Below are 19,336 nucleotides of genomic sequence, written 5' to 3' on the forward strand. Positions count from 1 at the left end.
AAAACCCAGAAAATTCTCCCTTGAACTTAAGGACCGTAAGAATGGCCATATGAGGAGACCAAAAGTTTTCCTTTGCCAATATTCCTTCTTAGATGCTAACCAAAATAGCTGCTTATAGAATAGTAGAATAGTTCAAGAAGTCTATTTTCATTTTGGTAAAGGAATTATCCCTATATCGATAATGGGTATTTTCCATCATTCTAATGAGTTCACATAACAGTGAAAAGCTAATATTTTTCCAAGAAGAACAATCTTTTTTAGAACTTAATTTTTATTAGATCTTGACTTTTAAAAGGTATACCTATCAGCTGTGTCTTCTTATAATATTTACAGTAGCATAGGCCGTTAATAGTGAATATAATCCGTACCCTGCCAAGAAGATAACAGATTAGCAATTAGATAAGAGGAAAATTGAAACATTCCAACACGCAAGGAATGATGACAATTCAGAGGATCATCCAAACTATTTCATGGAAAAAGTCTTCCAAGAAGTTAATTGTGTGACATACTAAACTGTATCACTTAGAAATACCTTAGAAACATTAGATATTGTAACTAAGAAGGTATTTCATTTATATGTTGGTAAATCAGCCTTTGAAATCCTTTCATTCTCTGTAGGGTGGTCATACAGAGTAGGAAACACAAAGGATGAGAACATAAGGAACATATCCAATAATTCATATCAAAACAAGATAATAAAAATTTCATTTTTCTTCCCTGCTCCATTACAATCAGCAGATGGAAAACTATCAGCATGACAAAATATGAAACATTTACAACCGACCTTCACTTCCCAAGGTTTCAGTATAACCTGTCTGATGACACTGCTCTGCAGACATTTTAGAGATATTAGGTAATTTTGAGAAACACTGTTGGAAGCAATGCAAAACCTGACCCAAGTTATTATTTGTAAAGCACCACTGTTTTATTCAGAGTACAAAGAGTTAGGAAACCATCAAAATGGCAAGTGTTCTGGGATAGACATAGTTTTGTAACCTTTCTTTGTAACTACAATAATAGAAATTTCCTTTCCTCAGGGATATATGAAGCAATGAATTATAACTTTTGTTTTTTTTAATCATATAAACCCAGTGACTTATTAGGGCACCACAGGCACTTGCTGTTCTGTTTTTCACATATAGCTATTACATAGTTGTTTTTCTTCCTGGGGCTGTTGAAAAAATTTCCCTGCTCTGCCAGATTAAACACATATTCAACAGAAGAAACAATAGGAAAGACTGCAAGCACATCCCAATTTTGGGAGTGGGGGTGGTGTTTGGATTTTTGGGGTTTTTTGGGGGTGGGGGGTTTTTTTTGGGGTGGGGGGGTGTTTTGGGGTTTTTTTAATATGATAATAAAAATGTTTACCTTTATCTATTTTGCACCCAAGTAGACTCCCTGAGGCCATTCTTAAGGCTTTACAGAAAGAAGGCAATAGTCTGCAGAATCTTAATATCTACAGAAGTTGTAGTACACTCCAAAATCTTCAATTAGTACCCATTTTGACTAAACCCTTATTCAAAACACTGGTGACTTTCAAGTCAAACAGGCAAACCCCTTTCTCTTCCACAAACCAAGATAAATGCATTATCCCTTAAGTTTAGGGATGAGATGAGAAAGCAAGCAAGAATAGAGGGAACTGTATTTAAATTTTAAAGACTGAATGAACCTTTAAAACAAGGTCCACGTAACTCCAGCTGTATCAAAGTTTGAATTCATTTGAATCAGATCTGAGTTCTTGTGATCCATCTTTTACCATCAGCTTCTGTAACCCCATACTTTGAACTTAATTCCTTCTTGACAGAATCACATGACTCAGGATCTACCGCTCTGAAGGCATATTCATTTTTTCTTACTTTACTCCTTTTAGCTATCTTTATTTGAATTTTCCACCTCTATCTCTCCTTAGTGAATGCTTTTTTAACCAGCAGTCAGCATATGAGAAAAACCCTTTTCTTCTAAGAGGGAGAATAGAACATAGGAGCCACATACATACATATATATGTGTGTATATACACAAACATAGCACTGTGTATGTGCATATATACATATAAACTGCGCTGTGAATTACAAGCTGTTTGATTATGAACACAAAAAATTTGCAAAATCTTACTGAGGGAAGAGTAGGTTCTCCACAGAATGAGCATGCATTATACTTTTGTCAGTCTCAGTAGTCAGCTATTTTCCTATCAAAATACAAAAATTAATAATAATTTGCAAAGTTTGTATCTCCTTTGCATTCTGATCTGCAGTTAAACAATTATCAGTTACAGAATCCAGCTAAGCTTTTAAATAAAAAAAGGTCCCAACTAAGTGCTCAAGCTCCAATTCTGCAATCTTCAACACCAGATTCATGAACTCTCATAGCATAAATCTTACCCATGTCAGACAAAAAAACACATTACATTTCTAATCATCAGGAGTGGACAACACTCTTACGGTCACCTCAATTTTTTACATCATCTGTGTTCATAGCAGAGTAATAAGCAAATCCCCACCCAGTAAGAACAGCGCCAGTATAAAGTTAATTTGTTGGTATTTTTGGAGGAGTTTGAAACAGCAGCATATGGTTATATGAGATCAGAGTTTTATATAATTTCATTGAGTAAGGACTAGGAAATCTGCAGGTGCTGTATAATCAACCTACAGTCTCACAGTCTTGTAATTTACTTCTCCCTGCCCAGAAGCTGAGCCAAACTGAACTTATGTGAGCTATCAAAAATAGAGACCTAGGTTAAAGAAAATAAATTTTTTTTCTCTCTTGTGATTTTTTTAGTACTGTATGAGCCATGACTAGTTTGAATAACAACTCTTAGAAAGTAGGAAATTCTTAGGTAACTTCTCTGCAGGCATTATGCTGTTAAACAATTTGTGTAATAATGTGATTTCTCCTACAATAGTGACAAAATTTATGTGACTTCTTTCTGAAGAAGGTGGAAGTGTAGCCACTAAAAATCAGACTGAAAGTCTAGAAGAGAGAATATACAAATAGACCCAACCCTTGATACAACAGATGGCTGTATAAATGGTACACTACTTAGGGGTTTTTTTCCAAAATTAAGGACTTTCCATTTTAGTTCAAGTATGACAACATTATGTAAGGTCTGTTAGTGAACTGATCTGGGCTGCTTTCATGAAAATCAGCAATTTAAAAAATAGCTTCTGTTCATTTAAGGTTACAAATTAGACGTATAAGGCAGCACTTCATCCACCACTGAAGTGCAGCCATCTGTTTTATACAAGGAATTTATACAGAACAACTCAAAAAATTAAGAAAATATAGGAAACTGAGAAGAAAAATACAGACAACTTGAACAGAAAGTTGAGAACAGCACCTCTCAAGCAGTCAAGAACTCTAATTCCCACAGCCCAAAGGCCAATAAATACAAACCTTCGACCCTAAAAACTAGGTACACAAGTCCATGAGACAACTGAATACATCACTGTATTTTTAAAGCTGTTGAGTACTGTTGTTTTTTCAAGAGTGTATATGTCAGTTCATAAATATGAACTTAACAAGTTAACTTTGTTTCCTCCTCTCTAAAGCTACAACCTTAGTCTTCACTGGAGTTTACAGGTGCCTATGGTAAGTGCCTACCATTTAGTGGTCCACAAAATTTTGTTGTTTATAGTGAACAACACCTCCAGGTGGTCTGTCATGGATCTTCTATGTTGACAGTCATTACAGCAGCATTGAACTTTTGACAGTTCATAGAGCAGACAATGCATTTTGTGAAAACTAAGGTAGAAGACTTACTTTTTATGCCATTGTCTGAGAAAATAGGGTACTATTTTCCATATATATTCCACCTAAAAAGAAATTTTGCTTCCCTTCTTTAGCAATATTAAACAACTTCTGAGTAGCTTGTCTCAGAAACAAATGCTTAGTGTAAAGCCTGATTTACATATATCGGAGTATATCAAATATTTTTATGAGAAGCTAGGACATAGTTTTAATAACATATTAAAAATTAGAGCACCAAAGAAAGACAGTGGTTCTTTAATTACACCTTGGAACTGTATAGATGTAAGTGTACTGTGTGCATGTCAAACCAATTCTTTCTTTAGATCCCACCATAAAAGAAGAGCAGTTCACAACTGCTGATACAAACTCATATATGTGTGACTCTGTTTCTAGAACCTCTACACATCAAGTAGAAATCAACCTAGAACTGTAGAAAAATGGTAAAATTTAAAAATAAAGGTTGTTTTTTCAAGAATTAAAAATAGGACGCTCAGAAAATTCAGTGCTAGCATCAATTTCTGAATGATGGCAAAGCATAACTCTGCAGAGAACATATGATGATGATGTAACATCAAGAAAGTCAAAGTACTTGAATGTACATAATGAAAAGCTGACAACCAAGCATATTGACCTATAGTGGAACCGAAGCCTCTGAGGTAACTACAGACCAAGAAGGCCACCATTTTTGAGTCTGAAGTTGTATTTACGGTGTTTTGCAGACATATCCTCATATCCTGGCTGCAAACCATGTTTCATCAGCAACCACTTACAGGATAGAAGTTGTGTAACCATATGCCTGTGATATTTTGCTTGACTGAATAAACTCACTGTCCAAAGTGTTGATTGGCTCAGCCAAAATATTTTTGTAATACAGCTACAATATTCCCTACCAAAAGTAAGGGATGACTCGAGATCACCTGCCCAAATACGGGCAGCTGTAAACTTAAGTCTGTCTACAGATGTAGATGTAGCTTCAGAACCATAGGTCAACTCACTGGGTATATCTTTGTGCTGTTTGGGAAATGACACTACCCATTGTCCAAACTGATTGAAAGTATTGTAGTCCCCACTTAAAAAGTGTTAATGTTGCTACTTAGGAAACTTATTAACTAAGGAACGAAAAAGTCTTTATTATGTAATATATATGGGAGATTATCTGGTCTTTCCCACTGGCTTAGCTCATGGAAAGACCTTCTCACTGGGCAGGCATATCAATCAATAATGTTTCTCTTGTAGCAATACTGCAAAGTAAGGGAACTACACAAGTCTACAACTATAGGGGAAAAAAATTATTAAAGATACAATATTGAAATTCTTGAAGTTAAGCCAGCTCCCAGGTTTTGGTGCCCCTGTTTCAAATTGACCTACACTCTTCTTGACCAGAAGCTGAGGACATTGTAACTGTGCTCTCAATTTTCAAGCCAAGCAATATTTGAGATTGGAAAATGTGTTTCTGGCTATGCATTGTATCACCAGAAAAACCTTAATTCAACCTGATAACTAGTACGTATTAAACACATAGAAAAAGAAGCAGCACATTCAGGAAACTATTTAGGTTTTGTTTTGGTTTGATGGGGTCGGGGGAGGTTGTTTTGTTAGGTTTTTTATTTAAACAATTTTTTTAATAGTTTCAAACTGAATAAAGTGATTCAAAGTTTCAGTTGATCCAAAACCAACCATCTCTTTGTTTTTATTGAGTTATAAAGCATGGGATTCTCAATTGATATATAATTCACAGTAGAATAAAAATGGACATGTAATTCTTGTCTCAAAATTCATATAGCTAATTAAGGCCAAAAAAGGACACAAAAGGAATGAACAGCAGCAGTATCTGGAAAAACCATAACTGTGAAATTTTGTTCCAAATTGTAGGACCTCACATTTCACTTTTTCCCCTGAATAATGCACTGAGATTTAAAAATAACACTAGAAAAACTTTACAAATTCTGTACTTTTTCATTTCATCACATATCCATTTTGCTGATTGCCATAATCTTACATAAAGCATAAGAACTGATATTAAATTACTAACATCTTTCTATTAAAATGATTACTTGGCAAGGAGACACATATCAAAAAATATGCAGGCCACAAAGTGTCACCTTCACATAGAAGGAATTCCCTGCAGTGAAACTGGCAAACCTCAGGCTGGTCATGAGTCATGCTAAAGATTCATTTAAATTACTGGAGGGCATCCAACCTATTTAAAAGTCTGGCTACAGGGAGTAACATGTTGCATTTCTATCTTAGTCCTGATGCGTTTGAGCATAACTAGACCATCTCTTCATTTCTCTTCCCCCCACCCTTGCCAAAGTACACTCAAGTAACATTCCACCTAACTATCAATTCCTCTCCTTGACTCATGGTTTTGCCTCTTACTTCCATTTAATTTGCATTCCTCTGAAGATGCTTCTGCTTGGAAGACTAATGACCCTACCACTTTGAGTCAGTTTTTTGAAGTGACCTCAGATTTCAGTTCTGTTTCAGGAACATTCAGTATTTCCTGGGCTTGTGTTTGAAAGGAAAAACAAGAACAACAACAATAATGAACCACCTCAACCAAGATTCTCGAGGAGGCTTTTATCACAATTCAGCAATACAGTAAGAATCTCTTGGACATGAGTGTTAGTAGAAAGATTATCTACTGGCTGCTGTGTGATGTAAAAGTGATTGCTCTGGAGGAAAACAGAAACCTTGTTATGAACTACAATAACAAGACTACTGCAGCTCATTATCTTTATGCTGTATCTTTGAATAGATATGTATCTGGTTTGGCTCAATATTATCTTGTAACTCTTAATTTGTCAGTGTCTCAGTGCTAGCAGGAGCAAAGCCTTGTTTACATGTCCGTGGTTTTTTCACAGCTAAAAAAAAAAAAAAGATAGAGTTTTCAAGCTGAATAGAAGAATAAGCTTATCTCAAAATTTCCTATTCAATAGCCATAGTTTAACATAAATTTTTCCCATGCCTCACAAATTTCAGCCCAACCATTATTTTTTATTCCCTTAAGAATTCAGCTGTTGCACAGACCAAAGAAAAGAAGTATTATGCTCTGCTTCCATAGGAAGGGCAAGAAAGAGACATTCAAAGTGTGAGGTCAGAGACAAAACAGCAGTGATACCATCAACTGATGCAATTGCCCAAAATGCACACAGGTTCTAGACTGCAAAATGCATATTAAAATTCCAACATATTTTACCTCTGATATTTTTTCTGTTCTTCCTTTCAGCATCTCTAGAAAGGTCATAGACAAGCTCTTACAAGAAGAGAAACTAGTAGGACAGATTGCAAAAGCAAGCATATATTTCTTAACTAACAGCATAAAATTGTCACCAGCAACTCAGTTTCTGAAAATTATTTCTCCAGAGTTACTAAACTATTGTTCTTAAGAAAGAAATGAAAATAATTAATTACGGTAGCACCCTCCTTACCCAAGTCTAATCACCTAACAGTTAGGTGCTTGAAGTCTAGCATATAGCCTGAGCAATCAATAGAAAAGTATGGATTCATCCTCACTGATTCATACCCTTGCCTCCTGGGGAACTATTAGTCACTAAATTAACTACACTGGACACCCATCTTCTAAACAGCTTAAATTTGCTGGGATAAATTCCAAAGAAAGCTTTTTTAACTTCTATAAATTGAGAACAGGAAAACTGGTCCCATATCTAGAATCCTGAAAGTGATGATTTGCACAAAGGTTGTGCAGGTAAAAAAAAATATTCAGAAAACTCAGTAAAATGGCATGTTTAAGCTAAGGACGTACCTTTTAGTAGTTTAAATGACTGGTCATTGGTTATGTTCTGGTTCTGTGTTCTTGGCTCTGACCCATGCATTATGTTCAAATGGCAAACAGTTTAAATATAGCAAGACCATGCAGTATTCTGACTAGGTCAACATACGATGTGCCCTAATCTGAACATACAGAAAAGCCTCTAGGGAAAGTCACTTCACATCAGACTAATAGAGGACTAACAACAATCTTCTATACATCATCAATAGCCCCTTTTTTACTCAGCTGAACAGTCTTAACCAGTTCATTTGGTAGATTTATAGTATGGGTCCTCAAATCATCTATCAATGAATTAAAATAATTTTGCAGATTCAGGAAGTTGGACAAGTAAGCCTCTTCTGGAGTCCTATTTATAACGACTTATACACTGAAGTATACCATACCAGCACGTTTTGAGATGAGCACTCAAAACTGTCCACGCTTTTGTTACATACTCAGCGCCATACATCTGCTAGCCCTCTGTTTACACATGCGAAGGCACTAAGTGAATATTTAAAAAATTTTTACTCATCTTCAGAAAAAATTAGTTTTAGACTATAGTCAAACAGTGAGTCATCCTAGATAAGTCATAGAATTCTCATTTACTTGACTGCTTAATATTTAGTGCTTATTCTAATGCTAATGCAAATAGTCATAAATCCTAGTAATCCTTTGGGACCTATTAATGTTGGCTTTTCACCAACATAGTCTTTCTCTGTTGTTCATTTGATTCCCCACACAATCAGAGACATACCACAGACTATGCAATATAAATGCATATCCCAAGAGAGAAAACTAGAAGCAAGCATAACAGATAAAGAGAGCAAAGGAGTAGAATTAAAGATATATGAAGACGAGACAACCAAAGGCCCATCTAAGTAGGCCACCCACACTGTTAATGCGAATAAGTGAACAATTTTAAAGAGGAGCATGAATGTTAGCATGTTTGTATTACAAATTGGTAAATGCTCCAGTTACAGCTTCTCAAAATAGCAAGAAAGTGGCACATCTCTCCTCCTGAGATCTCAGCATCACACTCTGAGCTACAAAGTAAACTAGGTTACACAGGTTTATTGGAAAGTCTGCTTATTGCCATTGGGAAAAGATCATTTAATGGACTTGGCTAATAAAGAGGCTGTAATACTGAAACAGGTCATGAATACACATAAAACACACCTCTCAGTGTATTTCCACTTTCAGCATGGTTAAAAGCATAAAAATTCTCACAGTTTCCCCCAGGGACAATTAAACAAAAATTGCAAGTAATGACTCTTCAAAACAGAAGTCTTTAGGAGATTTGTTTTAAATGTACAACAGGAATAACTCCACTGGGTAACTTAAGATATTCCACGATACTTTCTCTCTCAGGCAGGGATATTTTGAAATTTTGCTGCTTTAGAACAGTTGAGTGTGTCTGTATTTTGAGTGTTGAGCAGCCACTGTAAAAATCCACTGGTTAAGAATACAACAAACTCTTTTATTCAGGGCTCATTTGACAAACATCAATGGTTTGGGTGTTCTGATGAAAACTAAGACAAAATCAAGCAACATGTTTATGTCTTCATGTTTATGTCTACAGCTATACAGCTATAATTTCACCATCCGCAGTTTTATGCACCTTGAACAAGGTACAGTACAGATGGCTCTTTTGGTATTTACTTCACTTTATTGTGGGAGATATACTGATACTCTCCTTGACAGAGGGGGCCTAATCCTAAAGCCAGATGACCATGAAAAGTCTAATTGGATCTCTAGAACAATTTAAGCCTTCCTCTAATCAGTTGTAATTATTCTCTTCCTTTCCTAATGTAACACAGAACACATCTTCTCCATTTCCATTGAAATGGGGATGAAAGATGTCATTATTTAAAAGTCTTATAAGCTGCTCACATAAAATACACAGAAATGCATGATGAATCTGCAGAGAGAAAGAATGAATCCAGCTACCTTGCTTGTTTATTTAAGAGAGAAGAGAGTGAAAACTGTGAGTCATCTTGATATTTAGGTCGCTTGGCTTGTATTGCTCCTGTCTTCTGGCCTCCAGTAATCTTTCTTGTTCATTATTTAATAAAAAGTTAAAGAATAAAATTTTTCTGTAGTCTGCATATTCTAGGACACATTCACAGGAGACTCCTACCTTCAGATACAGTAAATTTCCTGACACAAGTGTTCAAAATCATACAAATATTCAGGAAGAAAAACTTTTTTTCTTACCTTCTCTTGGGTACATTAATGTGATTAGAATAACAAATTGTAAAGAATGAAAACAGGTAGTTATATCAGATTAACATCACTGAAGCTTTTGCAAGCCATTCAAAACTATTCAATATCCAAACTCATTTTATAGCTTTTAGGATAATCAGCCTAATAAGAGGCTGATCATCTTCAATTTCTTTCAGACTGAATGTCAGAATATTTCTCCTATTAAGTTGATTAAATCAGCATCATCATCTTCTAAATGGGGTATGTTTACAGTAGAAATGGCTAGATCTACTGAACTAAAAAATAACCCTTAAAATCCAGAACATGAATTTATGAGCACAAAGTTTAATTCTTTCTTGTTCATTTTGCAGCACTGTTGAAATTCTGTTGGCTTGAGCTGAAACTCTTCCATGTAGCTGAAAGGAATCCCAAGTTCTATGGAAATCTATTCCAAAATGGGCTTGAAATATTACAGAGCGACTAAAATTCAATTATTTCAAAAGCTACCAGAGCTCTTCAGGAATTTTTACTGTTTCTTTGCCTAGAATGAGGGACTTTATGCTTACTGAATTCCCACAGGGTTGCCTGGGGACAGTCCCCATCACTGCCCAAGCAGAAGGGGGACCTATGCTCATATGCCCCAGCTGAGAATGCTTCTGTATAAGGGGGTAAGAGATCCTGCCATTGAAACTTGAGATCTTCAGTACTAGAAGAAAAGTTACATATGGAATAAGTAATTTCAAAAAGTTCTAGCTGAGTATCTTAGTATGGATGATTTACCTGAATGCTTTGCTAAAAGATACTTCTATATTACTAAGGCAGAACATGAGTAACTCTATGATAAAAAATTAGGTTTCACTTGAACTGCCTGATGTTAATTTGTTAAATAATGCCAAATCTCAGAGGAGATTATGTACCTGGAGCTCATTTACACTTGGGCTTTGTCCATGAACATATTGTCTGTTCTGGACCGAAATAGAAACAATACCCTTTTGCACAGAAATTACTCACAAAACAGCAAACCATCAGCCTAATTTTATTAATTTTTAGGTACACATGTTGATATTTATCATGTTAAACCTACCAAATTTAAGAGTGCAGTTTGCAAGGGGCTCTTTTACTTTGGGGTTTTTTCCTTCTCCTCCCCTACAGACTTACAGCAACATATTCATCTTGGAGCCCAAGACTGTTTATGTTCCTAGAACTGGCAGTAAAATAAAAGTCAAACTCAGCTGCCTGCAGTCTCTAATTAAAAGAAGGAAAATGGTGTTTAAAAGAAGGAAAATGGTATTTAACTAAAACAGTTTTAAACATAGTTCTGTTTTCCAGTTAAATGAAAACAAAGGTTAGTGTGAAACAAGTGCACATCCACTGATGTTACAGAATGAAGCTTTAAGAAACAAAGATTGTACCATCTAACTATTTTAAAACTCTCACTGTACCTACTAAAGAGTCCTTGAGCTATAGAAAAGGAAGATTTTTAGAAAGCAAAGTCTGCTTTTCACAAAATATTTTATAATGAACACCATGCTACATGTAAAGAGCTAAATCTGAAAATAATGAAAGCACTGTAACTAAAACCACACAAGACCATTGAGAAGAAGGTCAAAACCAGCAAACCTTGTACCATCATGACAAAATACTCATTGACAAAAAACGAGACATTAATGGAAGAAAACAAAACCTCTTTCTCACCATGCGGGGAGAAGTAACCTGAGATTTTGCCTTCTCTTATTCTTAGGAGAATTAGGGCCTCCTTTTCCTCTTTACTTCTAAATAAAGCAAGGGGGAAAAGTAAAACATATCCTTGAAACGTTTACATATAGGGAAACACACATGTTAGCAAGCCATGACAAGAATATTTCTCCCTGTAATTCACTTTCTGCATGAAGCAGAAGAGAAAAGAAGGTGGTGGCAGGAGATCACCTTCTTCACCATTATTCACACAGCTTTATACACACATCGAAACAGGCACTCTCTATCCTGGAGGTAAATTTCAGGTCATTTGCCTCTGCTGTTTCCAGAATAATAAGCCAACTCAGATAAAAAAGGGATAAAGAGGCAAATAGTTTCTCAGATGGCATGGTTAGGAGAACACACTATGCTGGATCAAATGCAACTATCTTGTTCAACTTAGGAGTATGGTCTTTTCGTCTTGTTCATCTTTCTTGATAGAAAGATTCACTCAGAATCCTGTAGGGAAAAACAGAAACACCAAACTTTAAAACAGAATACGGTTAAAAATTCCTAGCTAGCTCATCACTTCTGAGGCAGAATACAGAAAACTCACCCTGACATCTTGAAGCAATAACAGAACTTGCAATATTTCTCATTTTCTACCTATTTCCCACCCTCAACTGAAAGTGACAGTTCAATAACAGAAAATGTATAACCCAAGGCTGTGGTAAGTTAGAGAAGAGGAAATATTATTGCCTGCAATAGTGAGCCAGTAAGGCACCGTTTTCAACACCTGTCAGGTGTAGCCCTGCAACCACAGAGGGACCACAAAATTCTCCCTACTGCAACAATTTTGTGAGCATGCAGTGTTACATGATTAGAGGTGATATATTAATAAAATAGACCACGAGAGAAAAAGGATATCAATTCATCACCAGCACCTTTTCCTCTAACATATAACAGACCAGAACTTCTTTTCTAAGCAGGATCTGAATTATAAAATAAATTCTGACACAGAAACACATTAAGCAGAGAAAAAGCATACTCTGCAAGTCATGGATGAATGCACAGACATACAGATGGGAAACTGATGAGTGTTTTTTTTTGGTACCATGTCATTTGTCAACCAGCACTGCATAAAATCAACATTAGAAAGTCTACAAATTCTTGTTGTAAAGATCTGCAAGAGCTCCCACAGAAAAATCTTTGTTCCTCATCTGATGTGTTTCTTTTCTGGCATCTTTCACTTAATAGCTGTCCCAAAAGTTTTTCAGGTTAAGTTTGTCATCTTTTGCATTTTTATTCTGAGAAAATAGCTTTGTATTTGTATAGAAATTCCCTTGGAAATCTGAAGGAAGTGATTCAGTACACAAACAATGCAAGACCAGACACAAGACGTACACTTTGTTTTACATAAAATTCAAAAAAGTCACTTGTGGTATGTGATCCAATTGCCCACAAAAACATCATCTATATCATGTAATCCAATTCCCTAGATGCAGAAAGTACTTCCTGATGACATCCTAAATAAGATGCTGCACATATATCACTGAGGGAGATATGCACAAAAAGATGCCTTTTTAAACCAAAAATCACTGTATACATCCAGTGAAAATACAGTTTTCAAAGTACACTATCTGGGTAAGAAAGAAACCTGAGAAAATTCAGAAAAGATAGAGGATTTAACTATTCATACTTCCTCTGTTTCTTCTACTCACTTGATAAAATATTCTGTGAAAAAGTCTTATGATGACCAATCTAAAAATAAGTGAGTAGTATTACAGGATCACTAGAGCAGAAGGCAGCAATTCTTCAGATACTCATTTTGTCTGGGCTGCTGCCAATATCGATAGCCCTGTCATTAGCTCAGCTCTGGTGGCACTGGTAATGACATTTGCAGAGTGTGACTGTTATATTGCCCTGCCAGCTGTTTGTGCCTATTGCTGCCTTCCTAAGGCACATTTAGTAGTCACACTCTCCATTCTTTCATTGGGTAGTATTTATGGAAGTGAGAAGAGACTTTACACCCTCCAGCATCATTACCATATAGTTTATTTGCTTTTTACTTCAGACTAAATCTGTGTGAGGGATATTCCTCAGTGATTTACTGGAAGGTTTCCCTTTTCAACAGTTTTTCTTACAAAAAGTTATCAGAAACAAGAAGTAGTTGCCAAGATTAGAGATGCTTATTCAGACTTCAGAAGAAGCCTCTCCAAACCCTCAGACTCCTTCATATTCAGCTTTCGTTACTGTTAATTTAAAAGTTGAGAAAGAGTAGGTGTTTTTAAACAGTGAAGAAGCCAGGTGCGTCAAAAGCCTCCTCTGACTGCAGAGAATATTTTGGCTGCTACTCAGAAGCTGCTACCATAATTCAATTCTTTTAGCTCCAGCTAGGCTTCAGCCTTTTGAAAGACTGGCACAAGGGGAAGAAATAAAACACTAGAATAGCAAAGCTCAGATCCAAATTGCAGAAGGAGAATGCATACAGCTAATTACAATAAAGCAAGGCTTTTACAATGCTAAAACTCCAACACTACTTGAAAATTTTTCCAGTACCTACACCATTAGAATCCAATAGGTCATAGAACAGAGATGAATTCTGGATATACATTCCTTGAGGTTCTGAACTATAATTTCCCTTTCATATTCTCTTTTTTTTTTCTGGATCACATGATTTAAACAAAGCTAAATCAAAACATTATGTTTGTGAATTACACAGAATATGTGTAATTGTGAATTACATGGTTTCTGAATTGATACAGGACTTATATCTACTAAATAAACCCCTCACTGTCTTATTTTGAAGCACGCAGTTGCAAGTATCTAGGAAAAAAATTAAAGGGAATATTAAACATTTAAGAGAGAGTATTTGAATAAAAAAAAAAATCTTTTTTTCCCCTTATTTCTTGGATACTATTTTAATTCTATCAAAGTCAGAAACTAAGGATGGTGGGGAGTTTTATACTATGAAGTCTCTAAGAAGTGATTGTTGATGGGATCGCAAGTTTTATGCTGTGAGCTACTGCATATATACAGCAGTTAATGGGAACTTGATTTGCTAAGCAAAGCTTGACAAGGAATTGCATAAGCAGAAATAAAATTGTCTTCTTCCTTCTCTAATAAACAAAAAGATTTGGCTATTCAAGGCTGTACTTAAGAGGATAAAATTTTTTTGTCAACCTTTATTAAAAGCATGTAAGGACATGATTCTCTTCCAGACTTATGAAATACTCTTCTACACTTTTTTTTTCTTGTAACTCCTCTGAAGTAGCTCATTAAGGTTGAGGCAACCCTGGGCTAGCTGGACTAGCAGAGCCTTTCTTTTTTCCCTAAAAGTAGTTCTGTTTATCCAGTTTGGTTTTCACCACACATTACTCCTAAGTTTTGCCGTCCTACCTTTCTAGTGGCATCACATCGCTTGAGATCTTTCCTGTGAGGGGAGGACCTCAGTTCCTGCTTAGCTCTCAGAAAATTCCGAGTCAACATATTTGGAGTTTTTCTATTCAAACTGCCAGAATTTCCACTCTGTAAAAATCCAGAAGCTTCAGACTCTTGCTGTGTGTTAGTATGAAAACCAAATAATGGAAGATCAGAATTTCCCAACAATTCAACATTACAGATTTCATTCATTTGTCCTATATGGGATATGTACTGCTGACCATATACTACTGGATTATTGCTTGCTTGGGGAAGGTCTTTTCCTCATGTTGCTTATATATCTGTGTAAAATCAGACTTTCCAGACAGGTAGGCTCAAACTCTTATCTGTACCACAACATATTTGGCCATTTGCATCTGTCAACAACAGAATCCTACAACTGCAGGGAATCAAAGCCAATGAGTTTTTTCAGTATAAACGAAGGACTGAAAACAAGTGGACAGGTCTTATTTCCAGCTCATGTCATGCTGAAATAGATAGAAATAATATTTTTTCAATACCAAATAGCAACAAGAAAGTATTTGCTAGACCTAATAATATACAGTGATTATTTTTATTAAATTCCTATCCCTCTGGAAATGTCAGAAAACTTTCTCCAGTCTAAAGTAAAGTTTAAGAGAATGAAAGACATCATAAAGTAACCATATAGAATCAAAAGGGATTAAACTAACCTACAGCCAACCTCTAATACTTAACACAGCAGCTATACTAGATTGCAGGTTTCCATGGAAAAGAAAAATACTCATTTTAATCATAATGAAAAATGTCAAACACCAATGACTTCATGATAGAGAATTTTATCCTTTTCACTAGTGAAACTATGTGCAACCTTTTCCTTACACATTTCTGTTGAACATTATATTTGTAAGCACACAGAAAACACCCACAACTTTCTTAAACTGTAAACACTTTACACTAAATATTTCAAAATAATTTTCAATCCTTTAATTCACTGTGTTTTCCACCTTGTGAAGACCTTTTTTAAGAAAAGTCAAGTTCCTGCAAGACATTTTCAGAATCCACCTTGTGCTACAGATACAACTGGAGTCGTCCAATGACCTTTCTGCACCCTCTCACGCAACTTGATTCAAGATCTTAAAATATTGTTCTTTTGCCACTAATTTTAATGCCTATTTTAGTGCAATTCAAATTGTTTGAAAGAAAAAAGTATTTTGAAATGGCTTCAAAAATGCAAGCATATCCAGTTGGATAAATATAAGCAAAGGTGAAGTCATCATTACAGGCTTTCATTTTACTCCTGCTGATGGCGAAATGTCAGCAAAAGGTTCCCAGCAACACTTCCAAAAATGAGTGCCATTCATGAGACTAATTCTTGAATGTGAGAGTGGAATTGCGTCCAGCCTAAGCAGAAGAAAATCACTGCCCTTTCTGCATCTATACGGAAAATACCAGGCTTTCTTGTTATGCTGAAAACACCAAAAGGTGCTGGCATCACTCACATCTGTGAGAATTGAAATGTCAGGTTCACTCTGGGAGAGAAAAGAATCCTCAGGTGCTCATTACTACTAAAAAGTGTTCCCACAGAAACCAAACCCCAGGCTATCTCTACATGATCAGTTTTTAAAGGTTAATTAACAATAGCAAGTGATAAAAATTTATAACTTGATGCTTATAATTTTTTAATGATGTGATTTCCAAGCTTTTATCATCGGGCTTACACTTGAAATCAGAGTCCCATCTGCTCACATCTCAGAAAACCCTGGGGGAAAAAAATAAAATTTAATATTCTAAACCTTTTGCTCCATGCTGGAGATACAGAACTCATTTGTTTTCCATTCCTATGCCCCCAAGACACAGATTCTAAGCAAGTTAAAAACAAACATCTTTAAAAGCTTTCCATCATGGGCGTGCTACCAGTTTAACAAAAAAATTTGGAAACAGTGTATCATGGTTTAACCCCAGCCAGCCACCAAATCCCACGCAGTCACTTGCTCAGTCCCCTGCCAATAAGAAAGCCAGTATACTTGTAGGTTGAGATAAAGACAGTTAAATAGAAAAATTCAAGACTGAAATTTTAAGAATTCATTCAATCCAGCACAAGATCAAGTTCCTAACTGTTCTAACATCTACTTTCTGAAGACTGGCTGTCAGTTTACCATGCCCACATCAGTCCTACAAAACCCTGACCGTTTACTGTACATATCATATTATCAACAAGAAAGAAAAATGTCTATCAAGCAATTATATACTACACTGGACATGGTTGCAGCTGAACTAGACTGTAAAAGCAATATTATTTAACAGAAATTACTAATATGCTGAAATGATTGACAGAAAAAAAAATCATTTGGTCTAGCGATACACTAAAAGAAGATATTATAATATAACAGTAACTATAACATTAAATTCTTACTCTCAACTTTTGAAAGCCTTGCCACCTGTTATTCTATCTGCATCTCACTATCGCTACTTCCAAAACAATTTCAGTGAGGGGTTTTGGGGCACGCAAGTACACAGATATGCAGTAAGGCCATTAACCTGAAGCAGTGCAATTAGAACTACAGGCAAGGGTCCTCCTTCTTGGTCTCAAGGTCAATATCACAATGCTTTAATACAAAATATTTGGGCTTTTTTAAACAGTCTTTTTTAAAATACGTAGAAAAGACTAAAAAATAATCCACCTATTCACTCTGCTGAGTTCTAACTAGTTGCTAACTAATTCCTCAAAGGCAAATCAGGTAATATGATAATATCATATTTCTGGTATCAATATGGATGGAAATAATAATATAATCTTTATTTTGTTGCTCAGTACAGTTTTCTTCCTTTCGCTGCCATTCACATTTACTGAATTTAAAGTTGTTTCAACACAACAAAAGAGATTACAAAGTTTAACAAATATATCTTTATTTTGAGAGAAAGAGTTGGGGGAAAAATCAGTAGGAGAATTATTATAAAGAAAGAAACCATTGTATCATAAATCACATGCTGAACAAGAGATTTACTATACTAACTTGCATTAAACTGGTTGACTCATTACTCTGACTTTCAACACTGAACCTCTGAACTGAGCTAATTAGGGTTTCCAGGACACTTTACAATTTTGTCATACAAATAAACTCTTGCATAATTGATCCCATATCTCGAACTTTAAGCAGTCAACCGCACCTTAATTCTCTGAGCAATCTACTTGAACTCAATCTAAAAATAAAATCTGCTTTTAGAATGTATATATATGGGCTGCACAAATCCGCATGTGCTTGTAAGACTGCAAGTGTGGACAACAGAAAAGCAACCAGAAATCTCTAGCTCTGAGAGAATGGGTCTGTTGTTGTAGTTCATTGCACCTACTCATGGCTTGAAAATGTTCGTCTACGTTATAACATCGGACTTGCACAATAACCCAACAAGGATCATTTGCAAGCTAATTCTCAACTGACAGAAACAGGTTATGGCCATAATACAGTTATAATTCGTTGGAAGTTTTTGAACGTTCACCACAGGAGGGCAATCCTGATACAACAACAGAAAGGTGTGTACCTGTGTGGGTTCTCATGTCCATATTCTCCTCACTTTCAACTGACTGGACGCAATTTGCATATTGGAAGTTGTGTCCTCATGACCATTGTGCTGATCATGAAAAGGAGTGCTTTTTAATGGAGAATCACTGTTAAAGCAGACTTTCCTTTGGCTTCCAGACTTCTTTCTAGACAGTTCACAAGGAACAGACAGATTAACACTTTTGGAAGTGTTAGTTGTTGCAGTATGCTTCTCAGCATTCATCAGTTAGTGGTGGTTCTTGCAAGTATATTTACCCCAAAATATTGAAAACCCTGCATATGGCCAAGTTAAAGGGCACATTTTCAAATATTCAGTGGCAGAACATTCTTGATATCAATATAAAAGGATATTTCCATAGAGTCAACAAGCAGCTAAATAAATAAATAAATAAATAAATAAATAAAACCAAAAGGAATCCAGAACTCTGCATGTTATTTCTAATATGACCTGCACTGTGAGCACTGAACTGTACTGTGGGTACTCAACTATTTTTTTTATTCACACACACCCATATGAAAGACTTCAAATAATTCTTATACATTAAAAGCACTTCTTAAAGTACTTGGGGATACTCAGTAATTGTCCCATTTTTGAACTAGATATTTTCATCAGTACCAATGTACTCCAAGAGTAGTGCTAATAGTTTCTTCAGCTCATGGTTGGATTGCTTGATATCTGCAACCGAATTTTTTAAATGTCTCAACTCACAGAGAAAATATCTCACAATTATAAGTGGAAGAATTTATTCCTTCACTATATCTTGAGGGGTCCATCAATCCATCAAGAATAATTGCACCCCCTTTAGTTAAGCTGGTTCAACAAAAAAACTCTTGTATGTATCTTATCTCCAAAAGGCATTTTAGAGTGAAATGTGTTCTGTATTTTTTCAAGAACACTACAATTTTGGAACCATTGGATTTCTGCTAGGCAAAACAGTTCAATACTTCTACTTTAGTAGCCTAAAAATAAAATCACTCCAT

Source organism: Empidonax traillii, unplaced genomic scaffold, assembly GCF_003031625.1.
Source record: "Empidonax traillii isolate 1590-97213 ecotype Southwest subspecies unplaced genomic scaffold, ASM303162v1 scaffold240:size1935192, whole genome shotgun sequence".
Lineage (NCBI taxonomy): Eukaryota > Metazoa > Chordata > Aves > Passeriformes > Tyrannidae > Empidonax > Empidonax traillii.